Source organism: Notamacropus eugenii, chromosome 1 (genome assembly GCF_028372415.1).
Source record: "Notamacropus eugenii isolate mMacEug1 chromosome 1, mMacEug1.pri_v2, whole genome shotgun sequence".
In the NCBI taxonomy this organism is placed as follows: domain Eukaryota; kingdom Metazoa; phylum Chordata; class Mammalia; order Diprotodontia; family Macropodidae; genus Notamacropus; species Notamacropus eugenii.
The window spans coordinates 74,335,614-74,353,287 of NC_092872.1; the positions used below are offsets into that span (position 1 = coordinate 74,335,614).

The 17,674-nt window shown below is 39.9% G+C and overlaps 2 long non-coding RNA genes across 2 annotated transcripts in view; one reads left to right on the forward strand and one right to left on the reverse strand.

Annotated features, from left to right (window-relative positions):
• Positions 1-631, reverse strand: part of LOC140501546 (uncharacterized) — a 37,417-nt gene extending 36,786 nt beyond the window's left edge. The window contains exon 1 of the long non-coding RNA XR_011966227.1: positions 412-631. This is a non-coding gene — a long non-coding RNA (uncharacterized lncRNA). The remainder of the gene's footprint in view (positions 1-411) is intronic.
• A 922-nt stretch (positions 632-1,553) lies between these two features.
• LOC140501535 (uncharacterized) lies at positions 1,554-16,212 on the forward strand. The gene is made up of 5 exons (XR_011966222.1): positions 1,554-1,968; positions 8,536-8,754; positions 14,278-14,428; positions 14,550-14,594; positions 14,747-16,212. It is a non-coding gene; the product is annotated as an uncharacterized lncRNA (long non-coding RNA).
• Positions 16,213-17,674: the final 1,462 nt, after the last annotated feature.

The following is a 17,674-nucleotide window of genomic DNA, read 5'->3' on the forward strand; positions in this document are numbered from 1 at the left end:
AGGTTAAACTCGACAAATTCTTTTACTGTCATGTATTTTTACTGACTCTAATTCTTTGAAAAGTAGTAAGACATGAATGATGCAGAGGTTAATGATCCCTTTATACATATATCTGATTAATCAGAATACTATCTTCCTCAACAATTTTGGATGAATGGAGTTCTGCTAAAGCAGCAAAATTGAAAAGATGGGGGGGGGGGAGGGAAGCAAATACTAAACAATGAATAATTCGGTTATTTCCACTGATTTAAGAGATTAGGTTCCTAAAGAGAAGTAGAACCTTTGAAAAGCTTGTTTGCTCTCAAAGAAATATTTATCTGCCTTTTCTTCAAGAGAAAAAAAGAAGAAAAACATTTGTGAGAAAAATATCATTAAAATTATCATTAAAAATATCATTAAAAAATTACAAACCTGTGATTTCTGGTGTGGGGAACTCACACTGGGGAAATTCCCTCTACCAATAATGTTAACAATTCATCTGCAACCTATAGTCCTGGAGCATTGAATGGAGCACTGAGAGGCTCAGTTGATTTCCTCATGGCTAGCATGCGTCAGAGGCAGTAACTAAACCCAGGTTGTCCCGAATCCAAGTAGGGTCCATTAATTCCATGACACCAAGCCAAATACAAGCAATATATTCCCCCAACAAAATCAGTCTTCTACAAAAATTAAGAGTGTAATCAGAAGCAGAAAATGAAAACAGGAGTGTTAGCGATAAAGCAAGCAATGATTTTTAAAAGATATCTGAACTGAAAAATAGAAAAAAATCACAGTAAACATTTAATACAGAAATCTTAGGCAAATATTCTCTAGTAAAGCCTATCGTGTGTTTGGCTTTTCTCTAAACAAGGAACTCTCATTTTAGGGTATATCATATTCTGACCAAGGTAGTAGCTATTTCTTTCCTGCCAAGGAAGGATATAAAAGCCTCCAAAAAATAACTGCAGCGTTTGAGCCCTCAAAATAATCATCCATATCGTTATTGTATTATGGTAGTGCCAAGTCAGAACATAAGGGGCAACTATCTCTGTTGGATGGAAAACAGTTGCTTCATTCATAGAGATGATAAAGACATTAGCCGCAGTTAAGCATGTTTTTAGCCTTCCCCCCCAAAAAAATGTCCTAAGTAGTTATAAGAATAAAAATGGACGCCATTGGTAACAGCTGGCTGCCTCCTTTAGGTCTGGGACAGTTCATTATCCAGAAGGAGCTTAACAGCTGCCAAGATACAAGAGTCCACGTGAAGGAGGAAGATGAAAGTCGAGATCAACTGAGATTCTTAACAAGTCAGATGTCGCTTCCTCTTCTCTGGCCACGTAGTTCACTTGGCTGCATGCGTTCTGGGAATGGCTTGTCTGACGGGAGGCTCCCATAGAAAAGCCTTTGACAACCCCAAAAAGCAATCAGGGGCAGTGGGAAAATCCAGCTGCCCTTCCAGACTCAAGGGTTACTCGTGCCTTAGAGCACCTGTCGGCAATTAATCCAGAAGGTCTCTGCCTCCCTAGGGCAAACCAATTAGCAGTAGAGTATGAAGGCTGAACAGGAGCCCCCTCGTTCTTGCCTTGACCTCCTTTTTATGGGTTCTCTGCGTTCTTGGGACCCAGGAAGCTCTGGGAACGCTTTGTTTTGGTCTCCCCAGCACTTAGCGCTGCGCTTGGAGCATATTAGAGTGTTTGATAAAAGGTCTTCGTTCAACAGAGTTAGAGGCAAGGCAATGGGGAAGGATGTAGTAGCTACGCTAGGAGGCTAACCAGCAGACCAACGGACCTGCAGCTTTATGTATTCCCGTTCTCCTGGTCCTCATTCTCCCTCTAGTGGCTTTGTGGAAAATGTACTCTGGCCCTCAGGAGGGGAACAGCATCCCCCAAAATTATCAAAAAATACAAAAGTCCCTGCTTTAGGCTTAAGATCCACGTTTGCAAGTCGGATGGTACCAAAAGGTGACGTACTCATCTAAGAGAACTCCAGGTATGACTTCAACTTTACACATGTCTAATATTTTTCTAATTACATTGTGAACGTCTTACTGCTATAAAGTAACAATGCTGTCTAGCGTTTATAATGGTGCTTTTGGGAATATCCTCTTATTTGACAGCCCTAAGAGGCAGATTATTTTTAATCTCCATTTTACAGATGAGGAAACCGAAGCAGACAGGTTAAATGACTTGCAAACAGTCCCCCAGCTAACGTATCAGAGGCAGGATTTTCTTGACTCTACTGCTATCTTCCTGTTCGCTGCCAAGTTCTCACAGGTAAAGATTTTTACAATGTGATCTGTAAAATGGTGGCTGCTTTTTAAGTTGGTCTCATGTTGCTACATAAGAAACAAATAAGGAGGTTCCCTGTTTATCCTGCCTATTTCTTGCCATTTCATCTGAGTCTTTACAGGAGAGGTCCCCTGCATCTGGACTGGTCCCCTGAATTTATTCATGGTTCCTTCTTTGCCTTTCAGCCCTTCCTAGCTCTTATTTTAAAAAAAAAAAAAAACCTGCCACCCACGCATTCTATTTTTCCTCTTTCTCCTGCCTTCAACTTCTCTCTCTCAACCAGCAATTCCCATCTTCACAGGATCTTGGCTTTCAGGATGAAACAAATGCTAGAAATGCAGTGTGACTCCCTAGCTTTTATAGATAAAGTTATTGAAGCCCAAGGTTCTGGAGACCCACTTACTCTTCAGGCCCTTAAAGCTTGACTCCCCTCCCCCGCTATTTTTCTGAATCTATTTCAAAAGCCACTAGTAAGTAACTTCTTGATTGTCAAATCCAACAGTTCTTGCTATAGCATTTAAATGTTGACTGCTCTTATTTTCATTGATAATCTTTCTTCTGTTAACTTCTACAACCCCAGTAGCTCCTGATTCTCTCACCTATCTGATCATTCCTCTTCTGGGTCGCCTTACCTCTTGCTCCCCAGCCTCAATTCTGGATGTGCCTTCTCTTCCCCTTTCTATACCTATCGGTTTCCATAGCTTCAGTTATTACCCGATGCAGGTAATTCCCAAATCCCTTCTTACATATCTCTGAGTAACTACTGAGCTATCTCTACCTGTGTTTCCCACAAGATCTCAATTTGAGCAGGTCCAAGAGTCCTCTTTCTAGTCACTCAGACTTTTGAAACCTAAGTTGCCCTTCCCTTCTCCCTCATCTTCATCACCACCAGTATCTAAGTAGGTTACTGCCAGTTCTGATAAATGTTAGCTGAATCAATGGTACCTCTACAATAGTCTTCACTCTCATGAAGGTCTTCAACATTTGATACTTCCACTATAACAGCCGCTAATGAATCTCCCTTTCCTTCACACAGGTATCAGATTATATCTTCCTAATGTACAGGTCTGACCATGCCTAATTGAAAACCTTCAGTAGCTGCCTATAAGATAAAAATACAAATTGGCACTGTGCCCACCATACACATACCCGAGTTCCAATCTCTCCATTCATGTACTTTATTCTATTATTTACCTTCATGTAGTTCAGGCATCCTAGACTACTAAACAAGTCATGTCCTGTTTTCCTTCCCTGCCTGCAGGTCTGGAGCACATTGCTTCCTCACCTGAGTCTGCTGAAAGCTTTGTCTTCTCTACCATTCCAGTGGCTACCTCTTTCTTCCTTGAAGCCTTTTCTGATCTGCTCTCTTCTTGCTACCCAGCCTTAATCAAGTTAATTTAGCTAAAGTTAATTGCCTCTCTAGCTGTGAAATGGGAATATCCAAAGAAATCTAACCAAACATTCAACAGCTTGGAACCAGGTACTTGTCCTCAGCAAACCAAAATTTGTCCAAAACTAAAATAGTTTGCACTTCCAGTACTGTAGCACGGTGATAAAATGCTGAACTTGAAATGACCAGGGTTCAAATCCTGAGTCGGGCCCTTCTTTGGCTCTACGATATGGGAAAGTCATTTAATGTCTCTTAGCGTCGGGTTCCTCATCTATAAAATGGAGTCGATAATGAGCACCTCCCTCACAGGGTTGTTGTGAGGATGAAATAAAAAACCCATGGAGAGGGCTTTAAGAACCTTAAAGATCTAGCTGTTACTAATGAGGATGATGAATACCAGGGGCAAGGCAGGATGTGATAAGACGATCAATTGGCTCAAAAACAACTCCATTTGTTTAGAGACTTGTACCATACTCTTTCCCCTAAAGAGCTTTTTGACTGTCTGCCCAGAAATTCCTCAGTGATATTAACTTTTTAAGAATTCTGTGAGATTCCATTTCAACTGAACAAAAACATAGTAAATGGGTAGGTGTTTAAAAAAAAAAAAAAAATACAAAGACGAATATGAACCACAGTAGCAGAGACCCCAGTAATACAGGTTTGGTTTAGGTGGAGAATATCCTTTTGAACTCTATTTTCTTTTCTTTTCTTTTTAATTTATTTTTAGTCTTCAACATTTATTTCCACAAGATTTTGAGTTCCAAATTTTCTCATCTCTCCCCACTCCAAGACACCATGAATTCTGATTGCCCCTTCCCCAATCTGTCTTCCCTTTTATCACACCTATCCCTTCCCTTGTCCCCATCTTCTCTCTTCTAGGGTAAGATAGATTTCTCTACCCCATTACCTGTATTTCTTATTTCCCAATTGCATGCAAAAACAATTTTCAACATTTGTTCTAAAACTGAGTTCCAACTTCTCTCCCTTCCTCCCTCCCCACCCATCCCCACTGGAACTCTAGCTGTTTTCATGAGTTGGACTAATACCAAGGCATCTACCATTACTGACCTTTAACCTCAGTAACCAGACCGTGGAGTTCTAATAAGAAGCCAGGGTCTCTTCCATGGGGATAAGGGCTCTATCCATTGAGCCTGTACCCGGAGCCCCATGCCTTGCCATTTAGTAGATAGAATGCTACAGACTTGGAGTCCAGACAGCCTGAGGGCAAAGCCTCTCTCACGTACTCGGTAGCTGTGTAACCCTGGGCAAGTTACTTAATCTTTCTCAGCTGTAGAATATGAATAATAATAAGCCTCCCCTTCCCTGAAGGAAACCAGAGATCATATAAGGTAGCAATAAAGAAGGAGCCAGCCTGCCTCAAGTGAGGGGATAGATAGCCTGTTGCAGAGAGGAGATACATAGTCATATCCAGAGAACAAATAGTCCAGTTTTTCTTGTAGATACAATACATGGAGAACTGGGTACAATAAGCCTGGGGAGGCAGGCCAGAGCCAAACTATTAAGGATTTTAAATGCCAGAAAGAAAAGTCTGTTATCTGAGAGACAAGTGGGAGCCACTGGAACTTTTTGAGCAGGCAGTGATAGGCAGCAAGGTTTGACTTCTAGGGGTATCATTTGACAGATGTGGAGAGGTTTGATGACAGAGGGCAAAATCTAGAGATGGGGAACATTGAGGAGGGGCTATTTGCAACAAGCTAGAAAAGAGGTGAAGGCCTGCACTAGTGATGGCTGTGTGAGTTAAGAGATGACATATACAAAAAATGCTTGTCATGGTAAAATAAAAGATTAGGCAACTCGTTAGACAGGAAGAGTGAAGGAGTAAATAAAGAGTTGAAGATGACTTGAATGTGAACCCTGCTGATGAGAGGGATGGCAAGTACCCTCCGCAGAAGTGGGAGAGTTAAAAGGAAGATTAGAGGGAAAAGGAAAAAATACTGTTATAGTCATGTTAAATGGCTATAGATGATCACATTGGAAACATTTAATACGCAGTTGATCATGTGGGACTTGGGCTAGATTGGATCTGGGGGCCATCTCCATATATCCTAGCTGACCCCATGAAAGCTCTTTCCAAGACAGCATAGGGAGAAGGCCCAGGAGAGTCTTGGAATATACACACAATTGGGGGCAGGACATAAGTGTTCCAAAAGGAGACAGGAGAAACCAAATAAGAAAAAGAAAGAAAGCAGTGACCAAAAATCCAGAGAGGAAAGACCATCTCCAGGAGAAGGGAGGTCAGGGATAGCAAATGCACTGAAGTCAAGAAGCTTGAGAATGGGAGGGTGGAGGAAGACTGTCCGAATAAGAGTTGGCAACTTTAGAGCATAATTTCTGTTAAGTAACAAGGTTAGAAACCAGTTTTCAAACTATTTAAGTGAATGCAACTCTTCCCGGGAAAGTGAGGAGAGTTAGAAGACAGTAACTTCTCCTTCAATGCTGCTTCCCTTTCTCAAAGAAATTTTAAAACTTAAAAAAACTGACTCCACGTCCTCTCAAGTAAATGGCTATTCTCTCTCCATCCTTTTGCTATCGGACAGCAAACATAATCTATGCCTTCCTGTGCTTTGATCTGCTATAATCTAGCTTTGACTTCACCCCTACTGAAATGATCTTCTAAAAATTACCAACCTAGCTAAACTTGCAAGTAAGTGGTTACTTCTATATAGTGAATCTTTTTTTTCTTTCCAGGATATTGGAGGAAAAACTCCTTTATCCCTCAAAAAAAATTACTCCCCCACCCAAATCAATGTATAAAATTCCATAGACTGATTCTTGTGATTCAGGTTTTTCTTCCTGTTAAAATGGCACTGGCTTCAGAGAAGCAGCACTCAAAACATCCCTAACATGTCTTCACATACATGAGCCTTACAGGCTCCTGTCTTATTTTATTTTTATTGATTTTATTTTTAATTGATGGAGAAGATCTTGACAGTGGAAGGAGGAGGGAGGACCCTGAAGCTCTGAGGAGGGTGGAAGTAAATGGTCCTGGAGTTTGGAAAGATCTAGAAGTAGAGGATCTGGTGCTGAAGGTAACTAAGAACTTCTTGGTAGTTTTGTAGCGAACCTGTCCTTAATGACTTCCTTTTTGCTAAATCCAAGAGTCTCTTCTCCATGTTCATCTTCTTTATCTCTGTAGCACTTAATACTAACTATTCTGTGAGACCCTTATATGAAGCAAGGTCATGTGCTGATCTATGACAAGCCTTTGGTTTTGATCCATGACATGACATAGCATAGATGATGTTGTCTCTGCCAAGATTGGGCTCCTATTGGAACTTGTGTTGTCATATTCAAGGACCAAGTTGACTTTCAACTTTGCATAAATCTAGCTATCTGCTACGAGCACAACTTGGGTACCTCTGACTTTATATGCCCATCATGAGTAAATAACATAGATACATGGCTCTTGTTGGTTACTCCTATGGGTTTCTCCATCATCTGTCTATAAATCTGACTCATCCCTTTATGGAAAGGTCCCTAATCTGATCAAATTGCTCAATAGGGATTCTCCTCAAGAAAAGAGCGTTATCTTCATGGGTTCGCTTCTGATCCAAACTAAATTTAAGTAGGTTATATTTTGGCTTGCAAACATACAAGGTTATCCAAATAATTGTTCTGGTGAGTATTTAATTCTCAATATTTGGTTTATAGTCAATTAAAGTTCTTTCTGACTTGCGTTGTTTGTCCTTGGTTCTCGAAGACATCAGGAAGATGATGTCATGATTTGCAAGTAAATCAGATTTAAGTGAGAGAAGCTGTGCAAGGTCACAAGCCTCACTTTCGCCATCTGGAGTTCATCCTCAGAGGACCTTATGATGTTGGTGTTAGGTTACCACGTGTTTGGCTATGGATGATCCACCTAATATGAATTTGGAAGGGCTCTGCCACAGATCAGGCACAAGGAGTCCGTTAGAACATTTGGAATGAGGATGAGTTTGCATAGTTCATGTTTGCTTTCTGCTTCTGTGAGTCTGCTTTGCTTATGGAGGATGGTACCCTCTTAGTAGGAACGCTATGTTGGGTAGTCCTATGCCAGCATCTCCCATATCTCTCAATCAATGCCAAAGTTTTTTAGAGACTTTGAGAGTGACCTTGTACTACTTCTTCTGACCACTGTGGGAGTGTCTGCCTTGTGTGAGTTCTCCATAAAATGCTCCTTTGGGTAATCAGGTTTTAACCAGCCTTAAGAGCTGTGCTTTCTGCTTCAGTCTGAATGCTTGGCAGTTCAGCTCCACAGAAAACTTCAGTGTCTGGTACTTTATCTTGATAAGTAATCTTCAGGATCTTCCTATGATAATTCAATTGTAAGTGATTAAGTTTTCTGGCGTGGTACTGACAGACTGTCCGTGTTTCACAGGCATGCAACAGTGCAGTCAGCACACTGTCTCTGTGGAACTTCAGTATGGAAGGCAGTCCAATGCTACCTCTTCTCTCCCATACTTTCTTTCAGAGCTTCACAAATGCTGACTTGCTCCAGTAATGCATGTGTCAATTTCACCATTTATGCAGACAGCCTTGGAAAAGTATATTACTAAGGGAAGTGAACCTATCCACTGCATTCACAGTTTCTCCATTTACCAATGATTTCATATACAGATGGTGCAGTGCTGGCTGGTAGAGAACTTTTGTTCTCTCAGTGGTGACTGCCAGGCCAAAACTGGCACAAACAGCAGAAAATCAGTGCATCCTCTAGTCTTGTATATCTCAGCCTCAGAGGATGTATATTAAGTGCATAATCATTTGCAAACAAAGTCATGCACCAACTCCCCTTCTACTTGGACTTACAACCTTTTCAAGTTAAATATTTTGCCATCAATGCAATAGCTGACCTTAATGCCATTTTCTTTTTCATTATAGGCATCTGACAACATGGTGGAAAATATGCTAAAAAGTATAGGAGGAAACAAACTTAAAACCCTTCCTTGTCACTTGTGAGGGCGTGTGGAAGATCATAGTGAAATATGGTTGCCCAGAGAAGTTCAGCAGTATTATATGCCAGTTTCGTGATGACACGCAGCCTACAAGCAAGGTCCAAATGAAAGTATGGATGCTGAATAACTGAATAAGTGTACAAAGGTTAGAAAACAATCATCTAGAAGTCTTATCTGTCATCAGATTTTAGCAATGTGAAAGACTGATGTGTATGGAAATTTATTGATGGCTTAGACAAAGGCAGAGGCTCTGAAGGATATAGTAACTTGGTTATATGGCTGTGTTTGTGTAACTCATGGCTCTTTTTATGCTTCTTATAGCAACCCTTCTGGGTTCACTTCTTTGATATGCTTTGGAAGGTTAAGTTCCCAGAGGTGCAACTGCTACCACAAGTTCTAGTGGTAATCCTGCATGGTTTCTAAGAAGCTCCCATCAGCTTCCTTCCCTTTAATCAGGCAATAGAATGCCAGTTTTAGAAAGAGCATTTATTCAAATAGAAATGCAAAAATGTGGTCCATGGGGAGAAGAGTAGGAAGAAGCTTTTACAGTAAGTGCTGTGGTAGTGAGAGCAAGGCAACTCAACTCTGCAATAGGAAAAAAAAAATGGGAATTTTTTCTTCTCTTGGAGAATCCTCAAAGTACAGTCAGCTGATAGGCAAAGATAGCTCTACACTCGGTCTAGTTGATGTTATACTAAGCCAGACAGGTCATTCAGCCATTAGGTTGTATTTTGTTTGTTTTTATAGGGTATATCCCTAGACAGGTCAATTCACTGGTCATACTCTTTGGGCAGCTACAGCCTTCACAACTTTGATTTCTATGTTGGCTGGAATATTACAGTGGTTCTGAAACCCACCCACCCCCCACACCTCCAAGTAAGGACAAATGACCCAGAATCTGCAGTCTCTTTTGAGCCTTGGTTCTAAGGGTTTTTACATTCTAGAATGGGGTTGAAAACATTTATTCCTGATTTGTCAGATTCCTACAGTGAAGGGCCTTACCTTTATGGTGTTCAAGCAGTTATACTTTCAAGATAACTTTTTAAAGTCTTTAAGTAGGTTGGGGAGGAGGAAGGTCAAGAGACAGTCTGCTCTGGAACAGAGCCTCTGGGTTTTCTCATATGCAATGGGGTTATTTAAGCCTCAGATTCCTGAGATAGAGTCCTTGATACTGGAAAGGAATTGGCTTTACATCTCAATGCCTTTTTCTCCTCCTTCCAGCTTTCACCTTAGCTAAAGTCCACATGGGCCCTGTATTACACTGCTGAAGAGAGGATATGCTAAAATTTTAAGAAAATGAGAAGAGGTAAAATAATTAACTTATACATGATCACAACCACATCTATTGCACAAGTGGGTGATAGGTTTTTTCCTCCCCTTTAAGACTGGATCTGTAATTTTCCTAATATACAGAACCTGTCTTAATTCCTCATTGTTTGTCCTTGATGCTCAAAGAGGGTCATAATGATACCACAATGTCAAGATCAATGTACAGTGTGGGTAACTCATTACAACTCTAAATTATAAATTGAAGGTGAAGTGAGATCTGTGTTGGCAAAGGGATTTTCCCAGGGTCACACAGCCAGTCTAGAACATGCGCTGCCCCTCTTAGTGAAAGCAACAAATGTAACAAATTAGGTGACTATTTGGGGGTTTTACCCCCATATGAGTGTGTTGTCTTCCTTTCCCACTTCCCAAATAATGTCAGATGAGTTAGGGAAACTAAAAACAGTTGAAAGTTGTCCCCAGAACCTGTACTAGATTCTATTGTAGCTCTCACTCATCAGTGTGCAACTCTTTCTCCCTTTTTCTTTGCCCAATGAGACCCTTGTCCTTTTCCTTGGGGGGGGGAGGATAACATAGGGAGATGACAGATTTATGACCTTATGTATAGTTCTTAGAAACAGACAACCAAGCTTTGTAAGAACAGCTGACATCTCATTCGACCTGTACTGTAGCCCTATGAGAGCTGCCATAGATATTATTTCCATTTTACACGTTAAGGAACTGAGATCTTAAAGAAGTTAGCTGATATATCCAACGTAAGAAAGTAGTTCTGAGGCAGAATTGGAGCCCTATTCTCCTATTTCTAACCTTCTGTGGCCTCAGTTTCCACATGTGCAAAATTAAGAAGATCCAAATACATGGATTCTAAGGCCAGAGTGTGCTAGTAAATGTTTTTTATAATGGACTCCTGAGGGGAGAAAAGGTATATGTGACACTTAAATTTAATCTGCATTATTAACATTTTCTCCATAATTTTAAGTCCAGGCAGTAAATCAAGCCCCTGATTTTTGTAGCATTTGCCAACTTCTGAAGCATGAACCTTCCCACTGAAAATTTAACAATTGGCTCTGTGATACAAGCTGAATTCAATACCACTGATCCTGTCTGACTAATTCAGTGTCAAACTTTCAGATATCTAATTTTACCATGTAAATACTGCAACTGGAATGTGAGGCAGATAGAGAATCTTCCTCAACCTATCTCTACTTGCCTTCTCAATAACATAACTGTAGAAGACACACTAGGGATGGCTCAAAGCATAATCTATGTAATATTTACTGCAAGTATCCTTGTATTACATAAGACACAGCAGATCATTGCCAAGAAGAGCCGTGTTTACCTTTCAGACACTGTGGTTCTTCATTTCTTGTAACCTGGGTCTATTCAGAATCGAGCTGCTAGTTACCTTGTTAGGTTATCAGTTGTCGAAGAAATTTCATTGATGGGAGCATTGTCGTTGAAGTCAGATGGGATATCCTTAAATTCTTGTTCTTTTTAGTGAAAATAAAAATATAACAGCTAGCATTTACATAACACTTTAAGTTTTGCAACATGTTTTATAAAATAGTTTAACCCCCTCACGTTCCTGAGATGTAGGTGCTATTATCCCCATTGTACAGATGAAAATGATACTTCACTTAAATTGAATTGACCTGGATCACATAATTACTAAGTGTGTAGGGTGGGCTTTTAACTCTAACTCTAGGGTCAGCTCTTTATCTACTATGGCCCATAGCTGACAGAGGAGACTTTCCCCCTTCCCCACAAAAGCAGTGCCCCCATTAACCTGCTGCCTGTATGGGAAATATCGGTCATCCTGCGTCTCCTTTCCTCAGAATTTTTAGTCTTTGAGTAAACAGAAAAGCTTAATTTCACATTAACAAAAAAAACTAATTTCATATTATTGGAGAAAAACACTGACATCTCTTCTTGGTACCTTAGTATCAAGAACAAATGTAATCCTTACTTATAACCCTTCTAAATAAGAGGTGTTTTCCTGCCACTACCTGCCTCACGTGGCAGCAAATGACTGAATGAGACTTCAAATTTTAATGGCTTTTAGAAATGAGAAACAACTAGAAGCTTTTGAATGTTGATCAACAATTCTCAGCAGGAACTGGTACTACCCAAGTTTTTTTATAGAGAATGTGATATACTGAATTAGTTAACATGGGAAGGAAATGAAACGTGAAATTAAAGGAGTTGCAGTGAAATACTTGGAAGCCACGTTTTCATCAGTATATAGGTATTGCCTCTACCCATACAGAATGTCATGACATCGTAGATTTAGAGCTAGGCAGGACCTTAGCAGCTATTGATCATTTAGATATAAAGAAAATTAAACAGGTTAAGTAACTTTCTCAAAGCCAAAATCTTCCATGTAGACTAGAGCAGATGCACCAGGGATCTTGACTACCTCTTTAGAAATATTTTGGGGAAGCCAGTATGACTTGGGTATCTCTGTCCAAAAGTTGAGATGAGATCACTGAAATGCAATACAACCTGCTTTCTTTCTCCTCCCCAGCTCTCAACTCATTGTTCCAACTGCACTATCCTTATTTTAAAAAAAAAAAAAGTTGATTGCCAATACAAAGATCACATTTTTCATTTAACTTCTCTGGATTAATGTTTCATCTATTTCACATTTTTACGGTAAATAGCTGGTTTAAGTGTTAATGTTTGATTTGTTAGATTGCATTTTCTAACACTGATCTCTTTCTATAACCAAATGATATCATGGTGGGATAAACATGGGAATCATTTCAAAAAGCATCAGTACAACACTCAAAATGTGGTCAATTTGATTTTTTTTTTTTTTTTTTTTTTGGTGTGGTACTATCCCATTCTCATCACAGCCTGTGTTTCTCTTCCTAAAAGTTCCAACTCTTTTGCAAATTTTCATGATAGGAATACACTTGAAATTATCTGCATGTTTTCCAATACATCTCCCCATCTTCCTAGGTACCCACCATGAAGTAAGCATAAATCTTTGAGATGGAAGGATCTTATCAAGTTATAATACTTTCTCTACTTGATTCTCCATAACAATAAAGCTATGAATATTTTTATTGTGAGAATAACATGGTGTATAATGTGAAAAGTTAAATTATGCATCCAATGATGATAAACTCAACTCCTTTATTTTTCTCTCCAAGAAGATCCTATAAGTCATTCTTCTATTTAGCTACAATTTCAGTACTGGCTTTGGATTTCAATTACAGTGAATGTCAATGTGGATGTTTCACTTCTTCCAGCTATGTATGTCAATACATTTGCCAACGGTACTCAATGTGAGACTTATCAAACTGTTAATGTTAATGATTGATCTAAAAATGTTTGCTTCTTTGTATCTGTTTGTCTACCACCTTGTCTAACAATTCCCTGCTATAACTAGAGAAGTAGAAGACTGTACAGAACCAAAAGACATCATTAATTGCCTATGAATGGCAGTGTGGTATAATGGATAGAAGATGAGTCTTACAGGCAGGTAGACATGAGTACAGATCCTGCCTCTGATACATACTATATCGCCCTGTGCAAGTAACATACTATGTATCATCTAGGACAATTCTCTAAGACTAGGTCAAAGCTCCGGTATGTATCAATAGAAAGTGTTGGCCTAAGAAACTTCTTTTTAAATTAAATTTATTTGTTAATTTTGCAATCAGCAACAAATTCCAGTAGACAGGCTTGTGTGAGATTAAATTTCTATGGCCTATAATTTTTTTTTTAAGAAAACCTAGGCATCATGACAAGATGAAGGACTAAACGTTTTTTCTAGTTCTTACAAATTCTTGAAATTCCCCACAAGAAGTAATTGAAAGTGTCTCCAAAGGCCAAGGCATCAAGAAACCTAAAAGGTAATACCTGATGAATTAAAAGCAGAAGACTAACCCCCAACCTGTTCATCTGGCACACCTTTCCTTTACCCAACCCCAAGACTCACTTAGGTGACACAACACAACCTGATAGCTCATGCTCTGATTTTTTGGTTTTGCTGCAGCAGTTTCTACCAGCATGCCCTGCCCTCACCCCTACCACTTTGTAGCAACAAGTAGCAGATCTTTCTTAGTCCACTTCCTAGTGGAAATAGAGAAAGTCAAAGAAAGCAGAAACATACCCTGTCTGGGTCAGTAATGCTCAGCTCAAGAACTAAGGAGCTGTGAGAACCTGGACAGGATATTAGCAGGTATGGGTTGAACCAAAACTGAAAGAAAAGGGGCTAGCATCTACTTGAGGCTTACTTGAATGCCCTCAGAAGTCTTTTGGAGCATAGACAGATTAGTGAAAAATGAGTCCTCTAGTGGGAAGAGACACCTACTTCCATCCACTTTTCAAAGTAACTTGTCTTTCTTTGTATCCCTCCCCCCTGCCCCAACAGAAATCATGAGGGATGGCATCCAGTAGCAATGGCCCTCTGACACCAGCTTTGCCCAAAGAAGCCTGAGAATATCATTAGCTGAGGTCAAGATGTCCTCTTGCTTCAGTTTTAACTATGTCCTTTGGAAAGTGGTAAGACGATCATTCTTCAGGTATGTTGTAGATAAGTATACCTATCTCATGTGTTATGAGGTATGAGATAATATGTACTTGTTGACAATTTCCTAGCATGTAGGTGATTAATAAATGCTTGTTCTCTTTCCTTTCCCCCAGAAGGTATTGAGTTATGAAGTCCTTTCTGGCATCAAGTCTTTCCTTGTAAGTACAATAAAGACTTCTTTAATTCTTTCTACAGTTTCAGGCTATATAATAAGCAATACATCAAAAATTTCCAAAGCCTTTGGACTGATCTCAGACTGTATCTCCTAATCATGACCCATCACTACTCTTCTGTCTGATTCTCCAAATAGAACCAAGGGATGGATGGATGGATGCTTGTAACACAGTTGACCTCTGACCATGAGGATAAGGCTGCCACACCTCTGGTAGAGGATCTAAAGTTCTCTGATTACATCTACGTTGTGACAGGAAGACATAACAGCCTGTGGTAGCAATTTTTGTTTTCTAACTTGATGGAAAAAGGATTATCTAGTGTTCCTAGACCCGCTTATATGCCCATATCACCTGTAAATTATTAGTGATGACCCAAGCGGAGATTATCTAGGCTGGAGTTGTTTATGCCAGGCTCCTGACAGTTATGGAGGGATGTAGTGACACAGTTGTTGATCAAAGAGCCACTGATATCCATGCATGCATATTCCAACTTTGGCTTACCAGTGATGAGTATATAAAGAGATAAAACAGAAGAAAGTTCTTTTTTCAGGAATGAAAATCTGCTGCAGGTGTTAGCCAATCTGGATGGATAACTGGTGATAATCCAGTCAGAGCCTACCTGGTCATTTTTTCTGTGAAAATGACTCAAAGGATAAGGATTCCAAGATTGGCCCAAGTTATTCCCAACCCTCCTCTTCAAAGTACTGCAAGTACCTCCCTAGAATTAGTTGTTACTCAACATGCTGAGTCAAGGATCATCCTAACACCAGAGTGATGACAATTGGATCACCTTATTCTTGTTTGCTAATGATGTTCAGGCTTGTTAGTCATCATGAGCTCTTCCTTTCAAATGATACAAGGAAGTAACCAAGAATGAGGTCTCTCCATAAGTGACCCTAAGAGTTACAAGTATGCTTGTACTGTTGTGAGCTAGAAGCGCCTACATCCTAGAACAAGGAGCCAAACTGTAAAGCTTTTCCAGGAAGGTTTTAAAGATGGTCACATAGGTCATGTTGGAGCTACTAAATATGATGATGAATTGTGATTTGTCAGTCTGGACAAATAAGCTGCCTCAGCCAAGCCAGGAAGCCACCTTTTAATCATTGGAGTAAGGTCCCGGGGAGTCTCAACACTGCTCTTTTCATATCAAGGGGGCTGAGTGATGCAAATTTATATAATCTTTGTTCCTGACAAGGGAAAAGAGCAATGACTTGTATGTGGATTAAGTCCTAGACCACGTTTACAAAGTGATAAAGGACAACTCTTTTGTAATATAGTGATCACAGTAAGGACAAGAGATAGAAGAGCAAAACTGACAATGGCACCATCTTGGAGATTCTGATTACGTGAGCACTGCTGCTGTGCTGAGGCATCCTTGGTATGTCCTCTGACAGTTTGTGACTAGTCCATTAATAGAGTACACTTTTGTATTCAGCAAGGAAAATCTGGTGGAGCGGTGTGGTGCATCTGGAACAGCAAGGGTTGATACTCAGCCCTTTTACAATGAAAGGTCATGGAAACACTCCTTCCTTGGAGGCCAGGATGATTCTAAAACTGTTCTTATGCTATAATAAACACTTTCACACATTTCTATGTATAGTGACACTTGGTTGCTAGTCTTTCATAAGTAGTACCATGCTATCTTGGTATGTCTTGCTAAGCTATAAGTGCTTGGATGCAAGCATTTATTAAACACCTGCTACATGCCTGGAAGGAGTACTAGATGCTATGAATACAGGTAAAAGATGCAAGGTCCTCTCCTCAAGAAACTTGCATCCTACTTAAGGGAAACATACCCATATAAATATATAAAACAAAAGCAGTACAAGGCAGTGGAAAGGGGTTACCAGGAATTCAGATTAGGAGCTCGGAAAAGGCTTGTGTAGAATGAGGTGCTTGAGAGGAGTCTGCAATGAACTAAAGAATTCTGACACAAAGGAGAATCAAAATCATCCTAGGCATATGTGGATGCTCTGTGCAAAGGCTCCACAATGGGAATGGGCACGCAAGTGCTGAACACTCAGGAAATCTGGTAGAATGTTTGTGAAAGGCTTTAAAAGTCAAACACATGATTTGTTTTAGGTTGGGATAAATAAGGATCCTTTGCATGATGAGTAGGTAATTGGCACATTTGGTGATCTAGGAAGATCATTGGCAACTGTCTGAAGGATAGATTCCTAGACAAGAAACTTGGGAGGGGTAGTTGCAATAACCCAAGCAAGAGGTTACAGCTTATTCCTTTATGGTAGTGACTGAGTCCTGAAGGGGGAAATGATATGACACCTTGTAAAAGTAGAATTGAAAAGAGCTGGGAAATGAAATGAGGCATCTAGAAAGACAGTATCACCTCTGAAAGAAATGAGAATGTTCAGAAGGTTGCTTTGGGAGAAAGAAGTTCTATTTTAGTTCAAAATGCCCACTAGGTAGTTGCTGATGTGACTGGGACCATATATCATCAATCTGGGAGTCAGCTCCATAGAGCAATCAACTTGACAAATCAAATTTGTCAAACAAGAGATAGCTAACTTTGAAGACACTAGTTTCAGCTGAGTTGAAAAGTGGGGGACAGAGAGGAAACAAAGTGCAAACCACTTTCACTTAGTTCTCATTGGGCATGGAAGGAGAGATTTAGGAACATAGTTTGAAGGGGTTGGGGTTTGTTTTGGGTTTATATTAAGGAAGGGGAAGACTACAATGTGGGTAGGGAGAGATGGGGAAATATGCTGGGGAAAGTTTGGTTTGGAAGCAAGGAGGTGAAGAGTTGGAAATTAGCAAGGTCATTCATTAAGACTGAAGATGAGAGTAGGGGGATGGCGGCCAAAGTTTTAGAGAAAACTACAGGAAGAGGGAACTTTTGATGAGCAGTAGGAGGCAAGGTCTCCAGCTGAAAGGATAAATGTGAGAAGATACAAAACAGCCTTTGTGGGCAAGGAGCTAGATAAACAGTTTTCAACTATGGATAGGGGAAGAGATCATGGGGCAAAAAGGAATAGAGAACATCATGGAAGGTAGACAATTTTGATCATGTAAAATTGTTTTCATAAATAAAATCAATGAAGGTTAAA